Source organism: Eublepharis macularius, chromosome 3 (genome assembly GCF_028583425.1).
Source record: "Eublepharis macularius isolate TG4126 chromosome 3, MPM_Emac_v1.0, whole genome shotgun sequence".
Lineage (NCBI taxonomy): Eukaryota > Metazoa > Chordata > Lepidosauria > Squamata > Eublepharidae > Eublepharis > Eublepharis macularius.
This window is the reverse complement of record NC_072792.1, coordinates 181007297-181034866: the sequence shown is the minus strand read 5'-3', so window position 1 is coordinate 181034866 and position 27570 is coordinate 181007297. Positions and strand designations below refer to the sequence as shown.

Below are 27570 nucleotides of genomic sequence, written 5' to 3'. Positions count from 1 at the left end.
TTGGTTTTGTCATAGCATTCAGTGACGCCCCCCTTCTCCCCCAGAGCCACAGTGGAGAAGACCAAGGAAGGTGCTGAAGTTCTTTTTAAAAATTTTAGTATGTTATTTGAGGTTTTCTTTCATTTAAGACAGGAGTGTGGGTGAGTGGTTTTTGCTCACCGATGAATAACCACTATCAGGTCCCACACATTAGTCTGAAGCGGGGTGGGAATTATGTTTAAGCGTTGTGTTTGCATTAAGCAACGTGGGGGGGGGGGGGGCTGAACCGTGGCGGCTCAGATGGAAGACGTGCAGCTTTAGCAATTCTTACTCAATGGCTGGGGAGGGAACGGACTTTCCAAAATTGGTTCTGGGGCCTACTGCAAACTCCAATAAAACTCTTGGTGCTGTGTTCAAAACCGAGGCTGTAACTCATCCAGGAACATGAGAAGCTTGTTTCTGAGGGTTGCCAACTCAAGGTTGGGAAATTCCTGGAAATTTGGGGTGGAGCTTTGGGAAGGACCATGGAGTCTATCCTCCAAACCAGCCATTTGCTCCAGGGGAGCCGTTCTCTATTTATTAATTTATTTTGATTAATTATTAACTTATTAATTTATTTGTTTGTATTTAGATTCTGCCCTCCCCACACCAGCAGGCTCAGGGCGGATCACCTTTACATACATTAAAATTCTAGCCACAGTTTAAGACATAATAAATACCATATACAATATTTAAAACAACCACAAGCGGCCCAAACAGTTCATTAATCCATTTCCAACTAGTTCATCAAGCCATTTCTCTGTTGTCTGGAGACTGGTTGCAATTCCAGAACTCTGGGCCCCACCTGGACATCGGCAACTCTAGATGGGGCTGAGGCCAACTTGTTCCTCTGTTGGTGGGTGCCAAGGTGGGACAAAATAAATATTTATCTTGTTGGGAAAATAGATGTTGAAGCTGAATTGGAGTAGCAACGGGAGGCAGGCAGGTAGGTAATAGAGCTGCCAACTCTGAGATTGGGGGGGGGGGGCTGGAGAGGGTGGGTTTTGGGCAGGGGAGGGACCTCAGTAGGTTCTAATGCCATAGAGTCTACCCTCTAAAGTAGCAATTTTCTCCAGAGGAGCAGCTTGCTCTAACAACAACAACAACAACAACAACAACAACAACAACATGTGTATATACTGTTCTTCTAGACAGATCAGTGGCCCACTGAGAGCAGTGAATATAGTCAGTGTTATTATTATCCTCACAAAGCAGCAAAGGACCTGGAGCTGAGAGGTGGCTTAGCCAAGGCCACTTGCTGAGCTCATGGCAGGAGTGGAAGTCAATCCAGCAGAGTGCTGGCTCATATCCCAATCACTTAACCACCATGTTCTATGATCCTATGATCCTACGTCACAGCAGCCAACAAGGCTGTTTAATTAAAAAAAACAGTGTGCTCATATACCACTCTTCTAGACAGAGCAGTGTCTGGAAGACTGAGAGCAGTGAAGAAATTTGGTGCCATTATTATCACCACAATACAGTTAGGGAGCTGGGGTGGAGAGAAGCAGCTCACCCAAGGCCAGCTGCTGAGCTCATGGCAGTCCTGGGAGTCGAACCAGCAGAGTGCTGATTCACAGCCCAACCACTTAACCACTATACTACAGCAGCCCACATGATTGTGCACTTATATAGCGCTCTTTTAGACAGATTCATGCCCCACTCAGAGGTGAACTAAGTCAATGTGTTATTATCTCCACAATTCGGCTGGGGAGCTGGGGCTGAGAGGGTTGCCAGCTCCAAGTTGGGAAATTCCTGGAGATCTGGGGGGTGAAACCTGGAGAAAGTGGGGTTTGGGGAGGGAAAGGACCTTGGCATGGCATAATTCCATAGAGTCAACCCCCCCCCCCCAAAGTAGCCATTTTCTCCAACTGAATTGATCTCTGTGGCCTGGAGACCAGTTATAATTCCGGGAGTTCTCTAGCCACTACCTGGAGGCTGGCAACCCTAGGCTGAGGCTTCCCCAAGGCCACCTATGGAGCTCCTAGCAGGAGTCGAACCAGCAGAGCGCTGATTCACAGCCTAGCCACTTAACCACTATACTATAGCAAATCACATCATAGTGCACTTATACTGCGCTCTTCTAGACAGATGCGTGCTCCACTCAGAGGTGAACAAAGTCCATGTGCTGTTATCTCCACAATTCGGCTGCGGAGCTGGGGCTGAGACCTCCCCAAGGCCACCCATGGAGCTCCTGGCCGGAGCGGGAGTCGAACCAGCAGAGTGCCGATCCACAGCCCTTATGCCAGCGCAGCTCTGCAAGTCCTGGAGCCATTATCTCGGGAGCTCTCCCGGCCCCAGCTGGCAGTTGGCAACGCCCGCAGGCAGGCGCCCCGCGCCCCCCGTCCTGCCGGGCTGCGCGGCTGGGGCGGGCCGGGCTGGCGCGGCGGCTCCTCCTCCGCCCCGCCGGCTCCGCCTTCCCCGCTCGGCGTCGGGCTGCGGGCTGGGGCGCCGCTCGCCCTTTACCGTCCCGGGGCTGGAGGGCGCGGCGATGCGCTGGCCGGGGCGCTGAGCGGGGCGCGCTGGCCTCGCCTGCCTGCCTGGAGAGCGGCTTTTGTCTCGCTTCGCGGCGCGGCGCTGCGGGCAGGAGAGCGGCAAGAGCCCGCCGCAGGCGCCCCTTCCCCGGCCGCCTCTCCGGGGACCGGCCGCGGCTCCGGCTCTCTTACACAAGCGGCGGGGAGGCGGCGGCAGGCGCGGCGCCCGGCAGCCAGCGAGGAGCGCGCCGTCCCCGGCCCGGCCGGCCGGCCTTGTCCGCCGCGGGGTGAGTGGGGCGAGCGCTGCGCAAGGGGGTGCCAACTGCCCGGGAGGGGCTGGCGGCGGGGCTCGGGGTCGGCGGGTGGAGCTGGGAAGGGGGGGAAGGAGGCGCCTCCGCCGGCTGCCGGAGCTCCAGCGGCGGTTCGGGTTCGGAAGTTGCTGATTCTGAGATACACCTTAAAGACCAACTGGGGTTTCCGAAGGGTGCGCTTCCAAGGGAGCTTGACCCTCCAAGGAGGCCGTCCTAAACGGGTCTACTCACGTGTAAGTCCCATGTGTTCAGCGGTGGCCGTCCTAAACGGGTCTACTCGCAGGTAAGTCCCATGATATTCAATAGTGCTTACTCCCAGGCAAACAGATCAAGATGGGTTGCTGTGTTAGCTTGTCTGTAGCAGTAGAAAAGAGCAAGAGTCCGGTAGCACCTCTAAGACTGACAAAATTGGTGGTATGGGATGAGATTTGTGTATCTGTCCTTATGAACTCACCTTCTAGCGGTATCTGAAGAAGTGAGCTGTGGCTCACGAAAGCTCAGACCCTACCACAAATTTTGTTAGTCTTATAGATGCTACTGGACTCTGGCTCTTTCCTACTCCCAGGGAAATGTCTTAGGATTGCAGCCGAAAGCTCATAGCCTGGAAATCCAGTTGGTCTCTGAGGTTCAACTGGACTGAGTCTTGCGCTTCTACTACAGACTACATGGCTACACAACTGAAACAGCCCCCAGTTAGCTGCTGCTGCTGCTGCTGCTGCTGCTGTTGTTGTTATTATTATTATTTTCTCTCTGGTACCCAAGGCAGATTACAGAGTGCAAGTTACAAGTCCGCCCCCCCCAGCCCCTTTGCATCCCGTAGCCTGTTCCTGTATGAGCTTACTCAGATGCAACATCTCTGCGTTCTGTGGGGTTTAGACCCCAGTAAGGGTGTGCAGACTAAGTGGCATTTTCTTAAATGGGTAGCCGTGTTGATCTGCGCCAGTTCAGTGGCACCTTCGAGACCAACTAGATTTCCAGGGTGCGAGCTTTTGAGAGTCGAAGCTGCCTTGGTCAGGTGTGTTTAGAAGTGGAGGTGTGTAGGGTTGTAATTCTGGGAGATCTCCAGGCCGCCACTTGTGGGTTGGCAACCCCTCTGGATGAAAAATGGGGAAAGTACCCAGGTAGAGCGACAGAAGGTAGAGGGCGGGGAGCAAGGCTGAGCTCCCTTTACCTTATTAAAAAATACACCCCTGTTTTAGGCACCTGTATAAATTCACATAGAACTCCGGAAAACTCATACCCTGGAAATCTGGCTGATCTCTTGCTGTTCAAAAAGCGACCCACCCAGTTTTGCCTATTCTATAACCACGTTAGCATTACTTTTCTGATTACTTGTGTGTGTTTGTGTCTGTGTGCGGGGTCAGGGCTACCCACAGCCGCTTTCGCTCCTGGCTTTGCTATGTGTCAACATCAGCAGTTGCAGCGATATCCATTCTCCCTACCAGCACCAAGGCTTCCAAATTCTCTCTCCTCCTCCTGTGCATTTATCAGTTCTATGACAGGCAGGAATTCATCAGGGGAAGCTTTTTCCTCGGCTGCAGCGGAGTGAGGAACATCTTCCCTGCTGAATTTCTGCTCGTTAAAGGCACAGCTGTTCTCCGGAAGGAAGAAAAAAGATGGCAACATAGGTGTGTGCGCGCGCGTGTGGGGAGGGGTGGTGTATGCATTTTTCATGAATGATGCATATAGAAACGGAAAAGGGCTATGGCCCTATTTCCTTGCATGCCTTAGGTAGGGCGAGACAAAACGGGGGGCCTTTGTGCGACTGCATTTTTGCGCCGCTGGATGAAGGAAGTAGATAAAAGGAGGAGGGGAGCTGTAATTGCAGGCAGGTGAGCCTGGGTCCCTGTCCTTCCAGATGGCATTGCAAGGTGCACTGGAAATTTCTATGGACTAAGTAGCCCCGGAAACAAACTTTTTAAAAAGTCACAAGCAGCAAAGGAGAAGTTGGTTCTCTGCAGCCTGTGGGGCACAGCGGCCGATGGGCTTACGCCATTCTTTCTAGACCTTGACAAGACTCTAGCATGCTAAAAGGAAATTTATGATGCTTTTCCTTTGCTTCTGTATCCCTGAAAGCGAAAAAGCTTTCCCTTGCGGATTTCTGCTGCTGAAAGCCGAGGGGTGGGGTCGGAAAGGGAGGCGTCCCTCCAGAAGAATGGCCTCTCCCGGCGGCTTCGATTAGATGAGGTCAGATCTCTTTTTCTCTTTGTTGCGGGCACAGCAGGAGGAAGACCACCCATCCATTACCAGGGGACCACCCTTCGGGTGGGCTCACTAGATTCAGGCAAGGAGCGGTGTTTTCCAGCAAGACGTTTCTTGCGGTCATAAGGAAGTGTGCGTGCTCTGGATCCTTATTGCTAATGAGATGTTTCCTTTGCATGTATTAATTTCCTTACTTCGTTTCTACTTCGCTTTTCTCCCTAAAGGACCTCGCATCAATCTCTGCAATTTCCCCCTCACAACAGCCCTGAAGGAGGTTAGGTCACCCAGTAAGCTTCCATGGTGGGGATTTGAATCTGGGTTCCCGAGATCTTAGTCGGACATTAGATCCAGAGGAGTTAGCCGTGTTAGTCTGTAGTTGCAAAATAGTAAAGAGTCCATTAGCACTTTTAAGACTAAGCAACTGTATTGTAGCATAAGCTTTCGAGAACCATAGCTCCCTTCTGCAACTGTCGAAGAGAGCTGTGGTTCTCGAAAGCTTACGCTCCAATAAAGTTGGTTAAAGGTGCTACTGGACTCTTTACTAGTCTGATGTTGTACTCTCACTATACCAGCCTACCTTGGTTTTAAGGGATAAGTAAGTGTATCTAGATCAGGAGGGGTTATGTAGCGGTGGGCATATTCTCACCTTCAGAGCCCTTTCTCTTGGTGTCTTTTGTACAGGTTTCTGTTGTCGTTTATGGCATATGAGGGTTGGACTAGATGACCCTGGAGGTACCTTCCAGCCCTATGATTCTACGCTTCTATGATTTGAACCTCTCTGGCTATTTGCACTTCTGTTGGCTAGCTCACGTCTTGTGTGGCTCGCCAGAAAGCAGGTTGCCTTGACTGAAACTTGATGATGTGAACATTTTGGCCTCCCAGCCTTAGCTGTTTTGCGGCTGCCAAAGTGTACCCAGGCACCTGATGCTACCGTGTGAAAATGTGCTGTCGCTGGTGTTGGAGTGTCATGTTCTGTGTCGATGTGTTAATGTTTGGAATGCTGTTCGGCTCGGCACGGAGCAAGATCCCCCGGAAAGGAATAGTTTCCTACTCGCTTTCTAGGACGCCTTCTGCTGAGAAGGTCAGGACAGCGATTGAGATTCTCTATTCTGTGTTTTGTCCTGCGAGGTAGGCGAGGCCGAGACTGGCCTCAGGGCACTGGGTGAGCAGAGATTTGAAGCCAGGGCTTTCAGATCTCGCAGCACAATTTGGCCTGTTTATAAATATGTAGCACTGTTAAACTATGTCTCTGAGTCAGACCTGCTTCCAAATGGCTTCCTTCCGCTGAGCCATACTATTGTTTTGCCAACGTCGGTATTGCCTACTCTGACTGGCAGTGACTCGCCGGGGTCTTAGGAAGAGATCTTTCAATCACCACTTGATCCTTTATCCTGGAGATAGTGGGCATCGAACCTATGACCTTCTGTGTGCCAAATTTTAGCCATGAGACACAGTTCCACTCCTGCATCTCCTTTCACTCTTTTACTGTCTGGATTGTTCACTGCTTGGGACAAAGAGCCCCCCCCCCTTATACAGTATATATCTCGAATATGCTGCGATACCAATATAAAAGATTTGGTCAGGCCGATGCGAATAACTCCCTACTTCTTCCCAGCTCGCATTTTGGAACAGAGATGTGCCATAACAATAAAACAGATATACTAATAACATCTAGAACTGTGCTGCGTATCGTCGGGGAAGAATGTATTTTGGAACGAACGCTTCATCAATCCCCTGGACGAGCATATAAACGGTTCGCTTGCCTGGCATTGTCCCTGTTGTCTTTTAAATCTCTCGCCTACTTAATTTAAAATTGTGCTTCTATCCCTTGAGTGTTGAAGGAAGCGGGGCTACCTTTTGCCAAGGCCTCCCGTCTCTCTGCGTCTCTCTTGTCCGTGGGGTCTGTGAAAAGTCCCGCTGGGAGTTTCTCAGAACTCACTGGGAGATGGCACTTCTGGTTTTGCAACTCTAAAGAAAGCCTTTGTTTGCCTAGCAATAGGATATCTCTGAGCCAAGACGTCTTTCCCCGGCCACTGCTAGTGTCATTTTCCTTCCCCTGCTGTATAGGTTGGGAGGGTTAACTAGCCTGTTGTGATCGCTCCTTCCCCAAACTCTTCTGCCAGTGTGGGAGGCAGTGTTGCTCAGTGGATAGAGTTCAAGTTCCAGTGGTGCCCTAGACTCTTTGGTCTGGTGTGTAGCGAGATAGCCCGTCAATTCATGCATTTGTTCAAAGAACAGAAACTCCAGTGACGAGGAAGAGAAGCAAGGCAGGTGGAGAATGGATACAAGTTGTGCAATCTTTTTTCCCCACCTGCCAGAAGACCCAAATTGGTGCTTAGATTAGGGTTTGGGAAACCTGAGTTCAAATCTTCTCTCTGCCACGGTGCTCGGTTGGTCAGCGTCACACTCTCAGCTGAGCCTACCTCGCAAGGTTGCTGTGATAAGGAAGGGAGAGCCGTGTATGCTGCCCTGTGCTCCTTGGAGAAAACTTGGGATAAAAATGTGCTAAATGGATAGACACCTCTGTAGCGTCCACTTTGGTTCTGCCACGACTTGTGTTTTCTTTTCCCAGCCTTGCTGTGGGATATCCTTTTTAACTGCTGCTGTTTGGGAATTGCACCCGGGGCATTTTGCACATGCAAAACATGCGCTGTGCTGCTGAGCATGGGGCGCGCTCATGATGTATGTTTGTAAGATTAGTTCTGGGGCTTTGGGTGCCACGTTTTTGGATCTTGGGACCTCGTACCTTCAAGAGAACCGTGAAATATGTTTGTCGAATGATGCTGGGTCTTAATCTGTTTTCAGAATAGGGGCTGCATGTGTTGGAAGTTCGTGTTGGGTACAGGAAACAGCGTCAGTAATCTTGTGTAAGCAGGCCGGGAATTCACGGTATTTTCTGTGGAAAATTGCTGGCGGTTCTCTCTGGGCCTGAACACGTCACTGTGGGACTTCTCAGAAGACAGGTCACAAAGGGATCTGGCGTTCACTATGGCATAGTCCCTCAGCTGTGGGCTGCCGTGGCTCAGCCCGTTGGTAATATGTCTTTTTTACCCCCTTTGAGGTAGCTTTTAGGATGCCTTCTTTGTCAAAGATTCGTGCTGGACTCGCGGCGCTTCTCATCTTGGAAAAGCACCGAGTTGGTTGGGCAACTGGGCGAACACTAAACACTTGTTGTTTAGTTTTAAAACAGGAAGTGGGGAATTCCATATCCCACCTGCCTTCGCAGAGATGACAGCTTTGCAAAAATCCCCACCTCTTTAGCTCGTGGCCAGAATGAAAAGAGAAGCGAATTATCTTCCAGTCTGGCAACGGCTTTTGGGCTGCGATTTTTCATCTTGCACATGAAAACGGGGGGGGGGGGGGGGTTTAAAGGAAACAAAGGGGCTATTACACCGGGATAATTCTCTCGGAACAATTACCAAATGTTCCCAAAGCAGCGCACTGGCTATCGGGGAATCTGCTAGCCTGTTTCCTTGCGGGGCCGGCCGTTTGGTACTGCGATCCTCGAGAGCTGATTCAGTTCTCAGGGCGAAAGTGTTCCATCGATCGATTGTTATGATTCAATGAAATATCCCGCTGGCTCATAATCAAGCAGCAGAAAATCCTTTCTGTTCCTTATTTCTCTGGCTTTTCCTGCTGTCTTCTCAGAGACTCCCCGTGGTTCCTCGGTAACTTATCAGGGTTCCGATAAGATCCGTAACGGCAGATGATCTTACCCGGAAGGCTGGCTCGCCCACCACTGCTGAGTTTCTCTTGCCAAGTGCAAAGAGTGCGTTGGGAGCATTTCAAACCATGCTGCTTGTTCCCGCGGCTCGGAGGTGAGGGCCAGGAAGCTTGGCCGGTGGCCTGTGTGAAGAGAGAAGTGCGCATAGGGTGCATTTTCAGAATCCCCTGAAATAGATGGAGGGCACTTCTGCATATGCTCCTGGTGTTGCACGTTTGAGATCATGCTGTCTTGTCTGATTGAGAGGCACTCTTGAGATTTTCAGCAACTGTGTTTGTGTGTGAGCTGATAGAATTTCAAATCCTCCTATGGGTTATGCTTTTGTCTGTACGTGCTGTGTGTTCCTTTTCGTGCGCACTGTCGGCTTTACATTTGTGCTGCTTTGTGTCTTAATGCTGTGGGTGGTATAGTGGTTAAAGTGTTGGGCTATGATCCAGGTTTGAATCCCTACTTTGCCATGGGAATCCTGCTGGATCCCCTTGGGCCAGCCACCCACTCCACAGAAGGTTGTTGTGAGGCTACAATTCAAGAAATAATAACTGCGCTTATATACCGCTCTTCTAGACAGATTAGTGCCCCATCCAGAGCGGTAGACAAGTTCGTGTTATTATTATCCCTACAATACAGCTGGGGAGCTGGGGCTGAGAGGAGTGGCTTCCCCAAGGCCACCTGCTGAGCTCATGGCAGTAGGGGGATTCGAACCAGCAGAGTGCTGATTCGCAGCCGAACCACTTAACTACTGTGCTACCGCAGAAAGGAGAATGATATTAGCTGCTTTGGATCCCAGTTGGGGAAAGAGGCAGAGTATCAATGAAATAAATAAATGTTCATGGAATTTTGGTGCCAAGTCATGCAACTTGAATTGACTTATTTGTTGATTGCCTGTGTGTGTTTTCTCCACTATACTGTTGTGCACTTTTGGAAACCAGATAAAGAACTTTAAACTAGAGGTATAGAAGTACGTTGTAAAATAAAGTGGTTTCCGATTTTATTGGCCCTGTGGGGGAATAGAACTCGCTGGCTGCCGTACAAGGCAGAAAGGGCCAGAAAAGTTGTTGGTTTTGCTTTATTTATACCTCACTTTTATCCCCGGTGGGGACCCAGAGCAACTGACGTGGTTGTCCTCTACTTTGTTTTATCCTCACAACAACACTGTGAAGTAGATTCGGCTGGGAGTGTGTCGCTGGCCCAAGTTTGCCCAACGCTCTTCTGTGGCAGGTTGGAGATTCGAACCTGGGTCTCCCAGGTCCTAGATGGACACTGTAACTACTACACCACACTGATCAGAGCCAAGCTACAAGTGACGCCTGACACAGGTTGGACACTTGTCAGCTTCCCTCAAGTTTTGATGGGAAATGTAGGCATCTTGGTCTTGCAGCTGTAATGGAGAGCCAAGCTGTCAAACCAGGATGCCTACATTTCCCATCAAAACGTGAGGGAAGCTGACAAGTGTCCGACCTGGGTAAGGCATCACTTGTAGCTTGGCTATTTCCTGTCCTGGTCGCCAAAACATCTCATTAGGCCTGGGACTTAGGAGGAAATGCATTCATAGGCCTTGGAAGGCATATTTGTGGGAAGGGAGGAAGAGGCAAAAGGGCTTGGCTGTTGGGAGAGGGCTTTAGGTTGCTTTGCCAAAGCATCCGATGCAATCACGTGTCCTCATTTCAGTTCCTCTTCCCCTTCCTCCCCTGGCGTTTGATGATATGCAAAAATCGGTGTTGACAATGGAAGCGGCGTTATTTGCAAAGCTGGGGCTGCTTCGAGGTTTCTCGGCGTGCAAGGTGATCTTGTGTCCTGAAAGATCTTGAGGCGGCCGAGGCGACATCCGGTGCTTGAGCGAGATTAATGGAACCTCATCAGCTTAGCTGGAGAGGGGCCTTCCTGGTCAATGCAAGCCATTAAGAGCTTTCTGTAATAGCTTAATCAGCCTGCTTGCTGGTTCGGACGCATGCCGTGACCGTAGCCCTGCCGTATTTGCTCATCTCTGCACATGTGGGGGGTAGACAGAAGGTGGCGAAGGGGAGGGTTGAGAACGAGGCTGTAATAAATAGGCTCTCACAGTCTTAGCTGCAAGAGAAGCCCGATAGGCAGGATAGGGTTGCCGACTCTGGGCTGGGAAAGTCCTGGAGATTTGGGCGTGGTGCCTGGAAATTCCTGTAAATTTTGATTGATTGGTTGATTAGATTTTTAGCCCGCCCTCCCCGCAAGCAGGCTTAAGGCGGGTTACAATCATAAATAAGGTACAATAGATAAAACCAATAAAATAACATCTCAGTGCAAACATGAATATCAGCATTCCAGATGGGGCACCCTTCCCCCTTTCCTCCTAAGAAAGGTGGTGGTGCGGGTTGGTGAAACTCTAACTCCTCAGGCATGGGGGGCAGATGGACCATATGCTCCCCCCCCCATTGGCAGGTGACGGGCAGGGAGGCTAATTTGATGGATCCAGTGCTGGCTTCAACCATATGCCTGGCGGAACATCTCTGTCTTCTAGGCCCGCCGAAAAGATACAAGACATTGGCGGGCCCGAGTATCTTCTGACAGAGAGTTCCACCAGGTTGGGGCCAGGACTGAAAAGGCCCTGGCCCTGGCCGAGGCCAGCCGAGCACCAGTAGGTGTTTATCTGCAGATCTAAGAGCTCTTCGAGGTACATACAGGGAGAGGCGGTCCCTCAGGGGTGGCCCCTTTGGGAGGGGACGGACCTCAGCAGGGTATAATGCCATAGACTCCACCCTCCAAAGCACACATTTTCTCCAAAGCAAATGATGTTTGTCGTCTGGAGGTTAGTTGTGATTCTGGGAGATCTCCAGGCACCAACCATAGTGCAAGGAGAGCGATGAGCCATCCAGAACTCCTTCGTGGCTGGGCCTGCTGATGTGAGTGGACCCTGTCTGATACTCCTGCACAGCCTTATTTTTTAAAAATGCCTTTTGGAATTGGAATCCCTTCAAAATTCCCCATTCAAAATTCAAAATTTCCCATGTCCTAGTCTTATATAACTCCTCAAAGAAAAGGGCAAGAAGCTTTTCAGTGTTGCTTGGAACGTGCCGATTGTCTCGATAGACGGACATTTGAGCAAAGCTTTCCCCCTATCCTTTATACTACGCTGCCTCTTGGTCGTGTTATACCCTCTTTATTTCATTGTTCTCTAATGGTGCGAACCAGTTTTATTACATTATTCATCGTGTGTGTGTTACGCTGAGCTTTATTGCCCTGTTTTTATAACTCTGCCTTTCTCGTTGAGACTTACGGCAGATAAGAGAAGATACAAAGTGAATAAATATAACATCCGCATCTAGCAATTTCCGGTGAGGTGCGGTGATTATTAAAGTAGGGACTAGGTGTGAATTCCCATTGCGCCATGGGAGCTTAGTGGGTGACCTTGAGTCCTCTCAGCATAGTCTTCCTTGCAGGGCTGTTGTTGTGAGGATAAAAAGCAAGAAGGGAGGACTGTGTTGTATGCCTCTTTGGGACCCCATTGTGGAGAGAAGTGAGGTATAGCTACTTAAATAAATAAAAGTTTGAAGATAAAATCCTCTGATGCGGGGAAAGGGAGTTGGTGGCCATGGCAGCTGAGGCAAAGAAAAGGAGGGGCATTTCCAGACAGCCATGATTTATTATATTTGCTTCATCTGTACCTTGCCTTTCTCCTAACGGGGACCCAAAGGGGCTTATATTGCTTTCCTCTCCTCTGTTTTATCCTCAGAACAACCCTGTGAGGTGGAGAGGGTGTAACTGGCCCAAGGTTGCTTCCATGAGAAACTGGGAATTTGAACCTCGTTTTCCTATGTTCTAGTCCAATGCTCTAACCACTATGTAACACTGTTGTCATAGAATCATAGAATCATAGAGTTGGAAGGGGCCATACAGACCATCTGGTCCAACCCCCTGCCCAGTGCAGGATCAGCCTAAAGCATCTCTGACAAATATTCATCCAGCCTCTTCTTGAAAACTGCCAGGGAAGGGGAGTTCACCACCTCCCTAGGCAGCTGATTCCACTTTTGAACTACTCTGACCATGAAAAAGTTCTGTGTGGAAGCATCCCAGGTCTGTTCGTGAGCACCCAGAGACGGCTTCTGATGGCAGAACGTAGGAGAGGCGGTTCCTGATCAGATAAAAAAGGAATTCCCAGTAAATCGGGAGATAACAACAATAACAACAACAACATTCGATTTATATACCGCCCTTCAGGATGACTTAACACCCTCTCACAGCGGTTTATAAAGTATGTCATTATTATCCCCACAACTAAACACCCTGTGAGGTGGGTGGGACTGAGAGAGCTCTGAGAGAGCTGTGACTAGCCCAAGGTCAGCTGGCTTCAAGCGAAGGAGTGGGGAATCAAACCCGGCTCTCCAGATTAGAGTCCTGCCGCTCTTAACTGCTACACACTGCAAAAACGTGAGCATCGTTTGTGGGTTGTTTTCTGAGAAATGTGCAGAACGGGGTTAATCCTGACCAGTGTTGTTCACCTTGATGGGAACATTCCCAAAGGGCCTGGCTAGTGCCAACAGTGTCCTTGTGGGAGGCTGTTTGTAAAGTATACAACCCTGAAGGAAACACAGTGAGGGCTTGTGAATGAACCGATTCTACCTTTCTCTGACCTTCTCTTCCTCGCCGCTGACAAATTCCGGCGAACTCTTGAAATGCATTCATTTCCCGGCTGCTTAGATCTTTCAGTCCAAAGCTGTTGCTGGAAAAAAAAGAAGAAAATGAAAAAAAAGCCCAACTTGGCTGTTTGGTGTTGGACGCAGCAGGAATTCACATCTCGGGCCAGATGGTAAATTGGGATTCTTCCATCACTGAAATCTGGCCCTCTTCAGATCTGAAGCACTTCCTATTTTTAGGACCCGAAGGCAGATTTTATTTGCTTTGCAATTGCGCCTCCACATCCTGTCTGCTTGTGTGTGCCCGTTCAGAGAGGAGGAAAAGAAACGGGGACGTGATGTCAAATCAGATGTTGTTGTGAACAGACAGAGGAGTGAAAGATTTGGGAGGGGGGGCAGGGTCTGGGTGGGAATGCGGCGGCCTTCCAAAAACGTTCTCTCACCCAGCTAAGGACCTCCGTGGGGTATAATGGCATAGAGTCCACCCTCCAAAGCAGCCATTTTCTCCAGGGGAACTGATCTCTGTGGCCTGGAGAGCAATTGTAATTCTGGGAGATCTCCAGTCACCACCTGGAGGTTGGCAACCCTCTCACACAGTCTGCAGGCTTTTGAGTTCTCCAGAATGCTTCATCAGCCTATATATATATATATTTTAAAAGTTTCTCTGAGCCCCTTGGAACTTCTTGGCAGATTAGGGAGTTAGATCTTTTAAGTCTTAACCCAGCACTATAACCACTGTACCACACTATCTCTCGATAGAAGTTCTGAGCAATGGGTCTCAGTGGTCTCAAACAGCATCTGGCACTAAAACCAAGTTTCTCAAGTTCATAACAACAGCCTGCAAGACTGAAACTCGCCCGTGGAGCTTTGCGCTCCTGTGGTCTCCCATTGAAGCCGGGCTTTCAAAGTGAAACGGGGCATGGCTGGCTGCTATGCGTGGGCGGCAGCGGGGTTTCAATGAGAAACTGTTTGAGAGAATGCATGGAAGTGCCTTCCGTGGGGCCCAGCCCTTGTTCTGTGAAGGCCGGCGTTGTCTACTCTGACGGACAACAGCTCCCCAGGGTCCCGGGGTGAGGTATTCCAGATCACCAGTTCTCTGCTCCTTTTAGCTGCCGATGGAACCAGAGATCTTCTGGCGCATGCAGCACCAGTGCTCTATCAATAAGCCACGCTCCTGTCTTCCAAAGGGTGCAAAGTCCCAGGGGTGAGTTCTTTAAATCAGGCTGTACTGGTTCGGAGGTCAGGAGACCTGTGGGGTTAGCACATCCTAAACTGAGCTGTTAATTCCCCCGTTTTTGTGCATGCTCAGTTTGAAAGGCTAGCTCTCTTGCCTGTGGGGCTGTCTCTTCTTTTCAAGCTTTATGTCTCTGACACATTTGTACCTCTGTGCCTTTCGGCCGGGCCAGTGAATTTTGGAGTCTGGCTGAGTTTGTTTGAAAACGAACTGCTGGTGCCGCTTAATTTGATGGCTGTGTCACCGTGGGCCAGAGAGGTTGCGATTTATGATTCGGTTTCTTTTTATTTGTCAGATGGAGCACATGTCATCTCTTATGCGCCTGTCAAACGGCATCAGTATTTATGAAACATCTTTCTCATTTATAAAACATGAGGCAGCTTTCTATAGTGGTCAGAGTGTTGGATTAGGGTCTGGGGGGGTGAGTTTGAACATCTTCCCTACTATGATATGGTGGTGTTGCGTGCATAAAAATGTATTTACTTCATTTGTACCCCAATGGTGTAACATTATTCTCCTCCGCTTTATCCTCACAACAGCCTTATGAGGTAGGTAAGGCTGCGCGTGTGGTTGGCTCAAGATTACCTAGCAAGCTTTGATGGCAGGGTGGGGAAGATTCGAACCTGGATAACCCAGTCTGATACTAACCAGTACACTGCTGGGGAAGGGAGAACCAAGTCTGTAGCTCTGAGCTCCTTAGAGGAAGGAAGAGATTAAAATATTTACTGTTTAATTAATGCAAGTTTTTGGATTTGATTCGATAATAGCTGAGGTACGTGCTTCTTTGCAGTTCCACGCTTGCAGGATGCAACTTAGGGATTCTGCATTTGTATGCATGCTTCTTCCTCATTGAATTCTGGGATGTTGACTTCTGAGAAAATGCTCATAGAAGCAGCCTGTTGGTTGACCCTCTTCTTCTTCCCTGGTACTTGTGGCTTGGTGCAAGTTAATCCTGTTTAGGACACACTCACTTCGGTCGAATGCAATCACTGTTTAGGACACACTCACTTCGGTCGAATGCAATCACTGTTTAGGACACACTCACTTTGGTCGAATGCAATCCCGTTAACACACGGGTTTGCGCTTGCAGGGTTTGCCACGCCGCATAGCCCTTGTGCATGCGTGGCGCAGCTGGGCCTTTGTACAAATCTTCTTGTGCAGTTGAGTTTTGCTGTCTGTGAGGGCAGGAATGCTGGATTGTGATGTGGCAGATCGGCCCTGTGGCCTTGATGTGTGAACTGAATAATTAAAAAACCAACACATGATGGTTGTAAGTGGTGGTGGTGGGTGGGGGGTAGATTCTTTTGTGCTAGTTTTCTGGGGTTTTCTTTGAGGGGCGATGTTTAGTTTTTAAAAATGATCGACTAGTTTGTTTTCTTTGGAGTCTCATGCCATACATAAGGGATCAGTATCTTCTATGCTATGTGAATTGGGGGAGGGGGGGTCCAGGGTTGGAGTTCTAAGTAAAGAAGGAGGTTGGCTCCCACAGATGATATGCGACCACTGCTGTCAATGTTTCACAGGCCAGTTCAATGTGCCACAGGCACAAAAATGAAACCACTAATATGTGCAGAGCTAAGAACTCAGAAGTACATTTAACGGAGTCAGTGGTGTGTAGTGGTTAGAGTTCTGGGCTAGGATCTGCGAGACCTGGTTCAAATCCTCACTCTGCCATGGAAGCCTGTCGGGTGATGTTGAGCCCGTTACACACTTTTGGCCCCACCAACCAACTTACAGGGTTGTTGTGAGAATAAAATGGAGAAGAAGAGAAAGGATGTAAGCCATTTTGGGTCCCCATTAGAGAGAAAAGCGAGGTTTGAATGAAGTATAAAAACTTTTAAAAACACATTTAAATGTGCAATATTTCTTCGCTCATGGCAGTAGTGGGATTTGAACCAGCAGAGTGCTGATGAGCAGCCCAACCGCTTAATATAAACTTTAATATTTGGCCTAAAGAGTCCCTATATTTGTAAGCTTTCAGTGGCTGCTATTTCTTGTTACTATTATGTATAGATTATAATATTGGAAGCCGCCTTGAGTATTTATTTTCAGATAGAAAGAGGCTGTTGCTCCAAGAAAGCAAGCTACTAAGGAGTTTATGCAGAAGTGTGCTGGCCGGTCTCTTCCCCCAGCACTGATTTGTATCTGTGAATGAATTCTCCCAAGGACCCCTTAGCCACGGGCCCAAAGAGCATTATGACTTTTGTCTGAGTTGGTGCTTTGCCATCGTCTATGCCCAAAGATTACGGGCAAATAGTGGCACTGAATAGGCATGGTTCTTTGGGGGGTGGTAGCTTACCGATAGGGTGCCCTGCTGGGCTAGCCACCTGGCTGTGAGATCTGGAGGGGCCTCAGCCCAGCAAACAATTCCAGGTTGCAGAACAGAAGAAAAAGAGGCAGGACGGGGGGGCAATGCTTTGGCAGTCTGATTTCTGCACCAGGGATTCTGCAACCTGCATCATTTATGGAAACTGAGCACGCCCTGCCTGTTTTCTCCTTGCACTGCACAATTCTGATTTCCCTCCTGCCCGTAGTCATGGGAAGGTCACAGAGCAGCACACTGGCACCCGGCCTTCCCCCTATCCTTGTCAGCCACTTGGCCCGGCATCGGCTGCATGCTTTCCAGCGTATTTTTGGTTCCATAATGCTAGAAACTTGCTTACTGAAATGCACAGGAAGCTAACTTCTGTGTTCTGTGGGAACTGCTGAATGTGCACCCAGTCTTGGCAATATTTCCTTGCTCCAGCGTAACCCTGATCTGTACTTATCTGGCCTCCTGATTTTTCTTGGCCTGGTTGCAAACGGCTTCTGGGACAGTAGGGTGGTTTTACCTGAGCTGCAGCCAAACCTGTCTGGCTCCCGTCTTTCTCTTACAGCTTCACTGGTCCCGAGCCTTTCTTCACATCACCTGCCTGTCTGGTTTTTTCCCTGCCTGTTTTTTTTCCTACCTACCTTCAGTCCACATCTCCTAGGACAGAAGCATTGCTCTCAAGTCTGGTCTGCGAATGGTGTCATTCTGGATTGTCCCTAACTCTGGTGGCTTACATAGATCCCTAGATTCAACTTTCCGGGTCAGTTGCGCTATTCTCACCTGGCCCTAGTTTTGTCTGTTAGAACTTCATCAGAAATTTGACTTACGTTACCCCGTGCGGATGTGTTCTGGTCAAATACCGCCCCCCAGCCCCCATTGCAATTTATTTGCTTCATTTATACCCCTCCTTTCTACCCAGTGGGGACCAAAAGCAGCTTACGTTCTTCTCCTCTCTTCTATTTTATCCTCGCAACGACCCTGTGAGGTAGGGTAGGTTGAAAGTGTGTGATTGGTGCAAAGTCACCCAGCGAACTTCCGTGGCAGAGCGGGGATTCGAACCTGGACTCTCCCAGATTCTAGTCCAACGCTCTAACCACTGCACCACTCTGGCTCTCAATGCAGCACCCTCCACGGATGCTGTAGTTTAAGGGGACCCCCTTGCTGGTCTCCTAGAACAGGCCTTGGGTGACTCTTGCTTTCTCCAAAGGGAAGTATGTGTTGGGGGGGAATTCTTTTCTGGAGTTCTCGTCAGCTCCATTCTGAAAGATATGCAAGAGAAAGTGCAGTCCGTACAGATTTCTACCGGAGCTGAGCCACGCAATTCTCTCCAGTCTCTCTCTCTCTGTGTTTTAAACGAATCTCAAATAATTAGTCCCTTTCCATCCCGTTGGTGCCTGTTTTGACACTTCCTTCTTTTGCATTTTCCAGGGACTTAACAATTTGTAGTGTGATAATTTGTACCTTGGTGAATCCTTTCGATGCCCTAGAAAGAACGTGGGGGGTCTGCATACCTTTTGTTCTGGGTCCTGTTGGGAAGATTTTTAAATTTTTCGATGTTCAGACTACTTTTGTTGTGAAAATGCAGCTTGCGCTCCCTGCTCCTTGCAGGGAATACTGGGTGGATGGGGCTACATGAATGGCACGAGCCCCTATTGCCCTGTGCCCGGGCATTGCTGATATCAAGTACTTTCATCCTTGTACCCCCAAAGACTAGCATTTTGGGGGGCATTTCAGGCAAGAAAGTGGGGAAGAGATAAAGTCATGTTCTATGGGTCGGAATCCTTTCTCTTATGGTAACACTCATTCCCAGGCAGTGGTTAGTGTGTTGAACTAGGATCGAAGGAGACCTGGGTTTGACCACCCGCTTTGTCCCAATAGCTCCTTTTCAGCCTAACCTACGAAGGAAAATACAGGATGCGCATGGGCACATGTCAGATCCTGCAAGGTTCCCTGGGAAGTGTAGTCTTACAAAGATCAGCCGCTCCCTGAATTGCTGGTTTGAAAGCGCCAAGGGGAAATCCCCTTGTGCAAGTGAAATTGGCAGACATCAGTCAATTTCATCTCCTAGCTAGGGGCCGAAATTGACCAGCCTCCTCTACTTAGCTAGGAGGTTAAATTGACAAAGGTTGGTCAATTTCACTTGGACCGGCTCTCTGTAAACAGAATAAAAAGGGAACTTCCCCTTGGCACTTTCAAACTAGCAATTCATCCATCCTGCGATAGACTGCGATGACATCTCATCGAGCGACTGTTCTTTGTAAGACTACCACTCCCAGGGAACATTGCGGGACCTGACACATGAAGAACACATGTTGGGCGTCTCGTGTAGTTTGGCTCTGCATCACCGTGTTGCGAGGGTAAAATAAAGATCAAAGAACAGATTTCCTGAGCTCCTTGGAAGATGGGCAGGGTCTTTACTTATTCTTTATTTATAGTCTGCTTTTCTCATTGAGACTCATTGACCTATAAGGCCCTGTACGGACTGGGACCAACGTATCTATGGGACCGTCTCTCCCCATATATTCCCTGGAGGACACGCCGATCAGGGGACAAACAGCTGTTGGTGGTCCCTGGCCCCAAGGAGGCCCGCCTAGCCTCAACTAGAGCCAGGGCCTTTTCGGTCCTGGCTCCCACCTGGTGGAACGCTCTGTCTGCTGAAATCAGGGCCCAGCAGGACCTACTATCCTTTCGCCGGGCCTGCAAGACAGAGTTGTTCCGCTGGGGATATGGCTGAGGCTGGGCCTCCGCCGGCCTAAAAAAAGGGGTGTATAAAATCTTAACCCTCCCTGTGAAGGCTGTCCACCATTTTGTTTCAAATGTATTTGTATTAATACACTGTTGTTTTAATGTTTTAATGTAGATGCATTTTTATTGTATTTTAATATGTTGTTATCCACCCTGAGCCCGCTCACGGGGAAGGCGGAATAGAAATTTGAAATACATGCATACATACATACATACATACATAAAATAAGGTGGCCAAAAAGGGACTGATGAAACCTTTGCAAGTTTTGACAAATCAAACTCTAGGTGAGTCCAGCATACCGTAGAAGTGCTGCACTGTTAGATGGTAAGGCCAGCGGCTCCGTTGAACCGCAACTTTAGTGTTTTCCTGCCGTTGACGCACGAGTCTCCACTATCGGAAATTGATGAGATCTGTCAGCTATTTGAGCATCGTGGGGTGGGGAAAAGGTTTAATTTCAAGGTGGCATCTTGAAGACTAAGAGATTTTCTTACAGCAAAAGTTCAACGAGATTTAGCTCAATCTCCTCATTTTATGGCCCCTAGGGAATCTAGATATGTTATGGGTATGGCCAGATATCTCACTCACTTGGATGTCCCATCTTATAGAAGAGCTTTCCCCCTGGCCTGATGTGAAGTTATCCCTTCAATGGTCATTGAAGGGAAATATAGAAGGATCCCATATGAGGATAGACGCTGCCGTTGCTCCATTGGTGAAGTGGAACCACTTGTTCATACGTTCTTTCGTTGTCCTTTCCATCAAGTCTATAGGGGCAAGTTTACTTCCTTACTCTTAGACAGACCAATTGCAGAGGCAAATAAGACCTGCCTGGAGAAACTCCTAATTGATGAAAATCCAACTATCTCCAGGCATGTATTGTCGAAGGCTTTCACGGCCGGAGAACGATGGTTGTTGTGGGTTTTCCGGGCTGTATTGCCGTGGTCTTGGCGTTGTAGTTCCTGACGTTGTAGTTCCAACTATCTCCAGGCAAATAGCCAAATTCTGTCTATCTGGTTAAATTCCATAATAAAAAGAATAGCCATACGTAGTCCCCTGCTCTTTTTTTACGATTTTAACTATTTTAATGTCAGTGCTTTAAATATTAGAATTCCTGTGGTTCCCAGAGAACTCTATACATTTTAAGATAAGATTTTGAATGCTAAATGTATTTTTTTATGTCCTTTACATTTTTACGCTGGATTTAATCATTTTATTGATGGATAAGGATGTATTGTCATTGTTATGCTCTCTGACCGCAAATAAATTTATTCATTCATTCATTCAGCAAAAGTTTTTTTGCATACTACAACGAACGTGTTAGTCATTACTGTGCCACAAAACCATTTTGTTTGTGACCTGACTAGCAAGGGAGTGGAGAGGGTGTCACCTCTTTTATCGCTTGTGACTATTCATAAAATTATGTTTGAAATGTGAACACGCTGGTGAAGTTGCTGTCTACTGAGTCAGGCCGCTGGTCTGTCCGAGTCTGTCTTGAATTCTCGGACTGGCGGCACCTCTCCAACATCTCAAGGCGAAGGTCTTTCTACCTGGTCCTTTTAACTGGCAATACCGGGATTGAACCTACGTGCAAAGCAGGTTCTCCCTACCATTTTTTAAATTCCACGCTCAGTGCCGAGTATCGAGTGAGTGCCTGGATTTTAACTTGGTGAATAAAAAAAGCGCATTACAGAATTCAAGCTGAACGGCTAGTGGATAAACCTCGGCTGTGTACGAGAAGGGTGTTGAAAAGACTCCTGTTCCCAAATAAAAACAACTCAGTCGTGGTTTTGGCAAGTCTTGGCTGCACGTCAACAGAAAAACAGTTGCAGCTAACCTTTTCTGTATGAAAAATACGTTCAAAACTGTTTGAACTTTTAAGTGAGGTGTGTCGCCGGACTGAACGTGTCCTGCGGTTGGCTACAAGGAGTACATCACCCTGTGATTTTGGCCTGGGTTAGGCCGTGTACCAGAAGCTCGGACGCCCCCCTTCTCTGATTCCTTCCACCCCCGCTGCTTGTTGGAGCTGGAATTTGGCCCACTCGGAGCAGCTTCTTTCAACTTTGTCCTCTGTGTGTGTGTTTTTTGAGAACCTGATTAACTGACAAAGGCCGGATTGCGTTCCAGGAAAGGGCAGAAGTTCACTTTGCTTGTTTTTTCCCTTCAAACTTTTCACCCCCACTGTACAAGTTAATGTAGGTCAGAAATGCTCTCTCGATGAGAGAGCCTCCTCACCTACCTCACAGGGTTGCTGTGATGATCAAAAGGAAGAAAAGAGATTGATGTAATCGGCTTTGGGCTCTCCATTGGGAGAAATGTGGGGAATAAGGGAAGTAAATAAATACATGTGGCTCATCTGAGCATTGCTTCCTAAGGTGGCATCTGCCTAGAGTTGCCAACCTTCAGGTGGTGGCTGAAGATCCGGGATTTGCAACTGATCTCTGGATTTACAACTGAGATCAAAAAGAGTCCAGTAGCACCTTTAAGACTAACCAATTTTATTGTAGCATAAGCTTTTGAGAATCAAAGCTTATGCTACAATAAAATTGGTTAGTCTTAAAGGTGCTACTGGACTCTTTTTGATTTTGCTACTACAGACTAACACGGCTAACTCCTCTGGATCTACAACTGAGATCAGTTCTTCTGGAGAAACTGGATTTACAACTAAGATCAGTTCCCCTGGAGAAAATGGTTGTTTTGGAGGGTGGACTGTATGGCATTATACTTCATTGAGGTCCCTCCCCTCCCCAAAGCCCCCCAGGCTCCACCCCCCAAGTCTCTAGGAATTTTCCCAGCTCAGACCTGGCAGCCCCATATAGGTGACCTGCCCCATGTTTCAGGACTGGGGGTAAGGCCATTCCTCGGTGGGATACATGGTGGGCTGTAAGACTTGTGCTGTGCCGGGTATGGAGGGGGCCTGACTTCTCCAGTGACTCCCATTGGGTTGCCAGCCTTCAGGGAGTGACGTATCGAAGTATCGTGATGTTCTAACGAAATAAAGTGCTGATACAACAATTGCAAAATAATCAACTTGTTCTTACTTCATCTGTGCACAATTCACCATCGACATAACCGTACACGCAAGCTTCCCATCTTCAGACCTAAATATAAAGTTCTAGTGCGTTCAACACAATTGATGAACAGTCATTTCGCAACATTCAATATTGCTTTTTTAAACAATGCCAATTGTAGGTCAAGGTGTGCAGGATGGAAAGGAAACCAGATTGCGTGTACTGCACACCTTGACCTACAATTGGCATTGTTTAAAAAAGCAATATTGAATGTTGCGAAACGACTGTTCATCAATTGTGTTGAATGCACCAGCACTTTGTGTATAGGCAGGGCTTTTTTTCTGGGAAAAGAGGAGGCGGAACTCAGTGGGTTGCCCTCGGAGAAAATGGTCACATGGCTGGTGGCCCTGCCCCCTGATCTCCAGACAGAGGGGAGTTGAGATTGCCCTCCATGCGGAGCCTCCATTTTCAAGAGGTTCCGGAACTCCGTTCCCCCGCGTTCCCCCTGAAAAAAAGCCCTGCGTATAGGTCTGAAGGTGGGAAGATTGCGTGTACGGTTATGTTGATGGTAAACTGTGCACAGATGAAATAAGAACAAGTTAATTATTTTGCAATTGTTGTATTAGCACTTTATTTCGTTAGAACATCACGATACTTGGATACGTTATTGCCTCTCGTGATTCTCTCTGTACTGTTAGCCTTCAGGGAGGGCATGAAGGTCCTCCGGAATTACAATTCCTCTCCCTTCCTCCCCCAAACCCCACCTTCCAGAGGCTGCTCTCCCAAATCTCTAGGATTTCCCCAGCCTGGAGTTGGCAACCGTACATGTGCTCTTACCGCTTGTACTAATGGGACATCTTTCTTAACAGCTCACTTAATAAAGAGCTCTGGAGAACTTTGGGTCATACGTTTGAATAGCAAAATATAAATACAAGTTGATGGGGTCTGAACTGGCGGAGACTGACCAAGAGAGAGATCTTGGAGTCATGATAGATAACTCACTAAAAACGTCAGCACAGTGTGCGACTGCCATAAAAAAAGCTAATGCTATGCTAGGGGTTATTAGGAAAGGGATTGAAAACAAATCAGCCGGTATCATAATGCCTCTGTATAAATCGATGGTGAGGCCTCATTTGGAGTACTGTGTACAGTTCTGGTCGCCACACCTTAAAAAAGATATCATAGCACTGGAAAAAGTACAGAGAAGGGCAACTAAAATGATTAAAGGGTTGGAACACTTTCCCTATGAGGAAAGATTGAGGCGCTTGGGGCTCTTTAGCCTGGAGAAAAGACGACTGAGGGGAGACATGATAGAGGTTTACAAGATAATGCACGGGTTAGAGAAGGTAGAGAAAGATGTGTTTTTCTCCCTTTCTCACAATACAAGAACTCGTGGGCACTCTATGAAATTATTGAGCAGTCGGGTTAGAACAGATAGAAGAAAATACTACTTTACACAAAGGGTGATAAACACATGGAATTCGTTGCCACAGGAGGTGGTGGCAGCTACAAGCATTGCCAGCTTCAAGAGGGGACTGGACAAATATATGGAGCAGAGGTCCATCAGTGGCTATTAGCCACAGGAGATAGATGGTATTCTCTTTGTGGGGAGGTGGTGCTCTGTTGTCTTGGTGCTGGAAGGAAGGCAGTGGGAGGGCATCTGGTGTCCTGGCCTCACTGACAGTCCTTTAGATGGCACTGGATTTCTAGCCACTGTGTGTGACAGAATGTTGGACTGGATGGGCCACTGGCCTGATCCAACATGGCTTTGCTTATGTTCTTATGTTCTTAAGCCCTTCGGCAGTGGTCGGCAGAGGCAACCTGGCATACTTGGAAGTGCTCAGCTCATTTAAAAGGACATAGTTATGTATTCAATATTAATAGTTACGTTTTGTGCGTGTGGTGCACAGGTCGTACGGTAATCGCGTGGTTCGTTTGGTTGATGTGAACCACAGATGTGGCTCTCTTTTAGCCCCAGAGCGAGTACCGCTCACGGATATCGGCGCAGCATTCTGTGGTGGCCAGAATTTCAAAAGAGCAGTAGCACCTAAGCCATGTATTGAGAAAGTGGTCGAGCATAGCCTTGCAAAAGCAAGCTGGGTCAACATGGGAATCAAGTATTTAACTTCTGTTCCGTTCACGTGGTCGCTTCAGCGGGGATTAACCTCTTTTTAAAAAAATTCTATCAGTAAATTAAGCTGGCCTGCTGCAAGCATCCGTTTGTTCTGGCTGCTATTGGAGGCGTTCCCCTTCCTAAAGCTAAATTCTCAGAGACAGTGGGACCCCCCCCAAGCTCCCCCATCTCATGTGCAACTTGGCTGGAATCCTAGCCTCTGTTACGAGAGAAATCTCAAACCTGGCATTTCAGCTGTTAGATGCTGGAGCCTCCGGGTTTTCAGACTTTGTGTGGCTTGAACAGCCTGCCCACCCAATGTTTGCTTTCTGGGTGGTCTAGAAGTACCTTGAACTTTCCGAGGAGCATTTTGCATCTTTTGCTTTTAAGGGACTGTCCCATTTTCCTAGTTTTTAGAAGCCTTGGATTGCAGAGCTGACAAATCCTAGGTGTGTGCGCATGTGTTTTATGTGCTGTCAAGTCGCCTCCGACCTATGGTGACCCTTTACTTTAATGATACTGTTCATACAGCCTATTCGGCTCTGAGCGGTGCCACACTAAAATTAGAGTTAAAATAGGAAAAAGTCTTTTAATATATAGTCTATATAGTGTTAAAAATTTTATAACTTTTTTCCTTAACCGATTGGGAGAGGAACTTGACGATTGCTAAAGTGGTATTCAAATCCACCCCTGCTAAAAGGAGCCTCAAATTGTCCTCTATACTTCCTGGGTCCTGGATATAGGGCTTGATCCATCGGTCTCTTGCCACGTTTAGAATATTACATTCAAATAGACAGTGTTGAAGAGCGTCTGTTTGGCCAGAGCCACATTGGCAGAGTTGCTCAGAGTAGGGAAACCTATTTAAACGTCCCAGCAACTGACTTGATGGAATGGCGTTCAATCTGGCTAAAATAAATAATCGTCGATAACGTGAAACTGTCAGGAAACCAAAATAAGCTGGAAGAGATTGTGGCAATGTTAAACCCAAGTATATTGGTGAGCATACTCTACGTGCTCTTATCATAGTACTTCTGTAATCCAGTGTACTCAGGCAACCTAAAATCGAGGAAAGAGCTGCTGAAGGCCCTTTTTCTTTCAGATTATGAGGGTTAATATCCAAGGCTATGGCGGCGACCCTATGACTGAAAGACCTCCAAAACATCCTATCATGAACAGACTTGCTCAGATCCTGCAAACTGGAGGACGTGGCTTCTTTTATTGAGTCAAGCCATCTCATGTTAGGTCTTCCTCTTTTCCTACAGCCTTCCACTTTCCTAGCATTATTGACTTTTCCAGAGAGTCTTGTCTTCTCATGATGTGACCAAAGTACAATAGCCTTAGTCTGGTCATTTTAGCTTCTAGGGAGAATTCAGGCTTGATTTGACCCAGTACCCACTTATTTGTCTTTTTGCCACGGCCCCTTCAATTTAGCATGGTGTGAAGTTACCTTAGCATAAAGCCTGGGTCGCACATGCAGAAATGAAGGGGAAAAGAGAAAGAGGTGGTAAAATAAGCTGCTACACCTGATGCAAGCGGGAGAAACATATTCTGAAAGAGTTCTCCTATGTAAAAAGCTCCCTGCAAGTAGAAAGCCAGCAGTCAGCAAATCCCGTGCCCTCAGTTCTAAGGATGCACTCAGTTCTAAGGACTAGCAACCTCATTGGTATGCAAAAGTGGAGGGGAAGAAAAACCGAGTGTAAAGAAATAGAAGATAGAAGACTTGGCAAGCTATCCAGTTTCAGCAATCTCGTTTGTGCGCTATGTGCTGTCGCTTCTGACTTATGGCAGCCCTATGAATGAAAGACCTCCAAAACATCCTATCATTAACAGACTTGCTCAGATCTTGCAAACTGGAGGACGTGGCTTCTTTTATCGAGTCAAGCCATCTCGTTTTAGGTCTTCCTCTTTTCCTGCTGCCTTCCACTTTTCCCAGCATTATTGACTTTTCCAGAGAGTCTTGTCTTCTCATGTTGTGACCAAAGTACGATAGCCATAGTTTTGTCATTTTAGCTTCTAGGGAGAATTCAGGCTTGATTTGATCTATTTGTCTCGTTGGCTGTCCATGGTATCCGCAAAACTCTCCTCCAGCACCACATTTCAAATGAATCAATTTTCTTCCTGTCAGCTTTCTTCACTGTCCAACTTTCACATCTGTACATAGTAATGGGGAATGTGATAGTATGGATTATCTTGATCTTGGTTCCCGGAGAGACGTCTTTATCTTTAAGGCTCTTCTCTAGTTCCCTCACAGCTTTTCTTCCAAGTCTCAATCTTCTTTTGATTTTTAGGCTAACTGGAAAATGCCAACAGGTTCAACGCTCCATGCAATTTCACTTTAGTTGTTCAGGAAGGCCCCTGTGTCATTTTTATTATTATGGTTGTTGTTTATAGTCCACCTTTCTCACGGAGATCAAAGGTGGATTACATATTGCAAGTGAATGCAACGTAATCAATAGCTAGGACATTTACAGAGCAAAAATTCAATATGGTCGACAGGTTGTCAACTGAAAACAGACACAGTAGGGTATAGATCCAGAGGAGTTAGCCGTGTTAGTCTGAAGTAGCAAAATAGAAAAGAGAACAGTAGCACCTTTAAGACTAACCAAGTTTACTGTAGTATAAGCTTTCGAGAACCACAACCCTCTTCGTCAGATGCATCTGACGAAGAGAACTGTGGTTCTCGAAATCTTATACTACAGTAAACTTGGTTAGTCTTAAAGGTGCTACTGTTCTCTTTTCTATTTTGCTACAGTAGGGTATGATAGCTGCAAATAAGCATAAAGATGAACACATAGATGAAACCTTTCTGAGTTAAAGCCTAACCA

At 47.7% G+C, this 27570-nt stretch overlaps 1 protein-coding gene across 3 annotated transcripts in view; it reads left to right on the top strand.

Moving 5' to 3' along the window:
* Positions 1-2495: 2495 nt before the first annotated feature.
* Positions 2496-27570, top strand: part of GDPD5 (glycerophosphodiester phosphodiesterase domain containing 5) — a 182477-nt gene continuing 157402 nt past the window's right edge. For 2 of the 3 annotated variants that reach the window (XM_054974901.1, XM_054974905.1), the window contains exon 1: positions 2496-2779. The gene's annotated coding sequence lies outside the window, so the exon portion shown is untranslated. Of the gene's footprint in view, positions 2780-2903; positions 3087-27570 lie in introns of those variants that run through there. The other variant, XM_054974903.1, reaches the window with a different exon arrangement.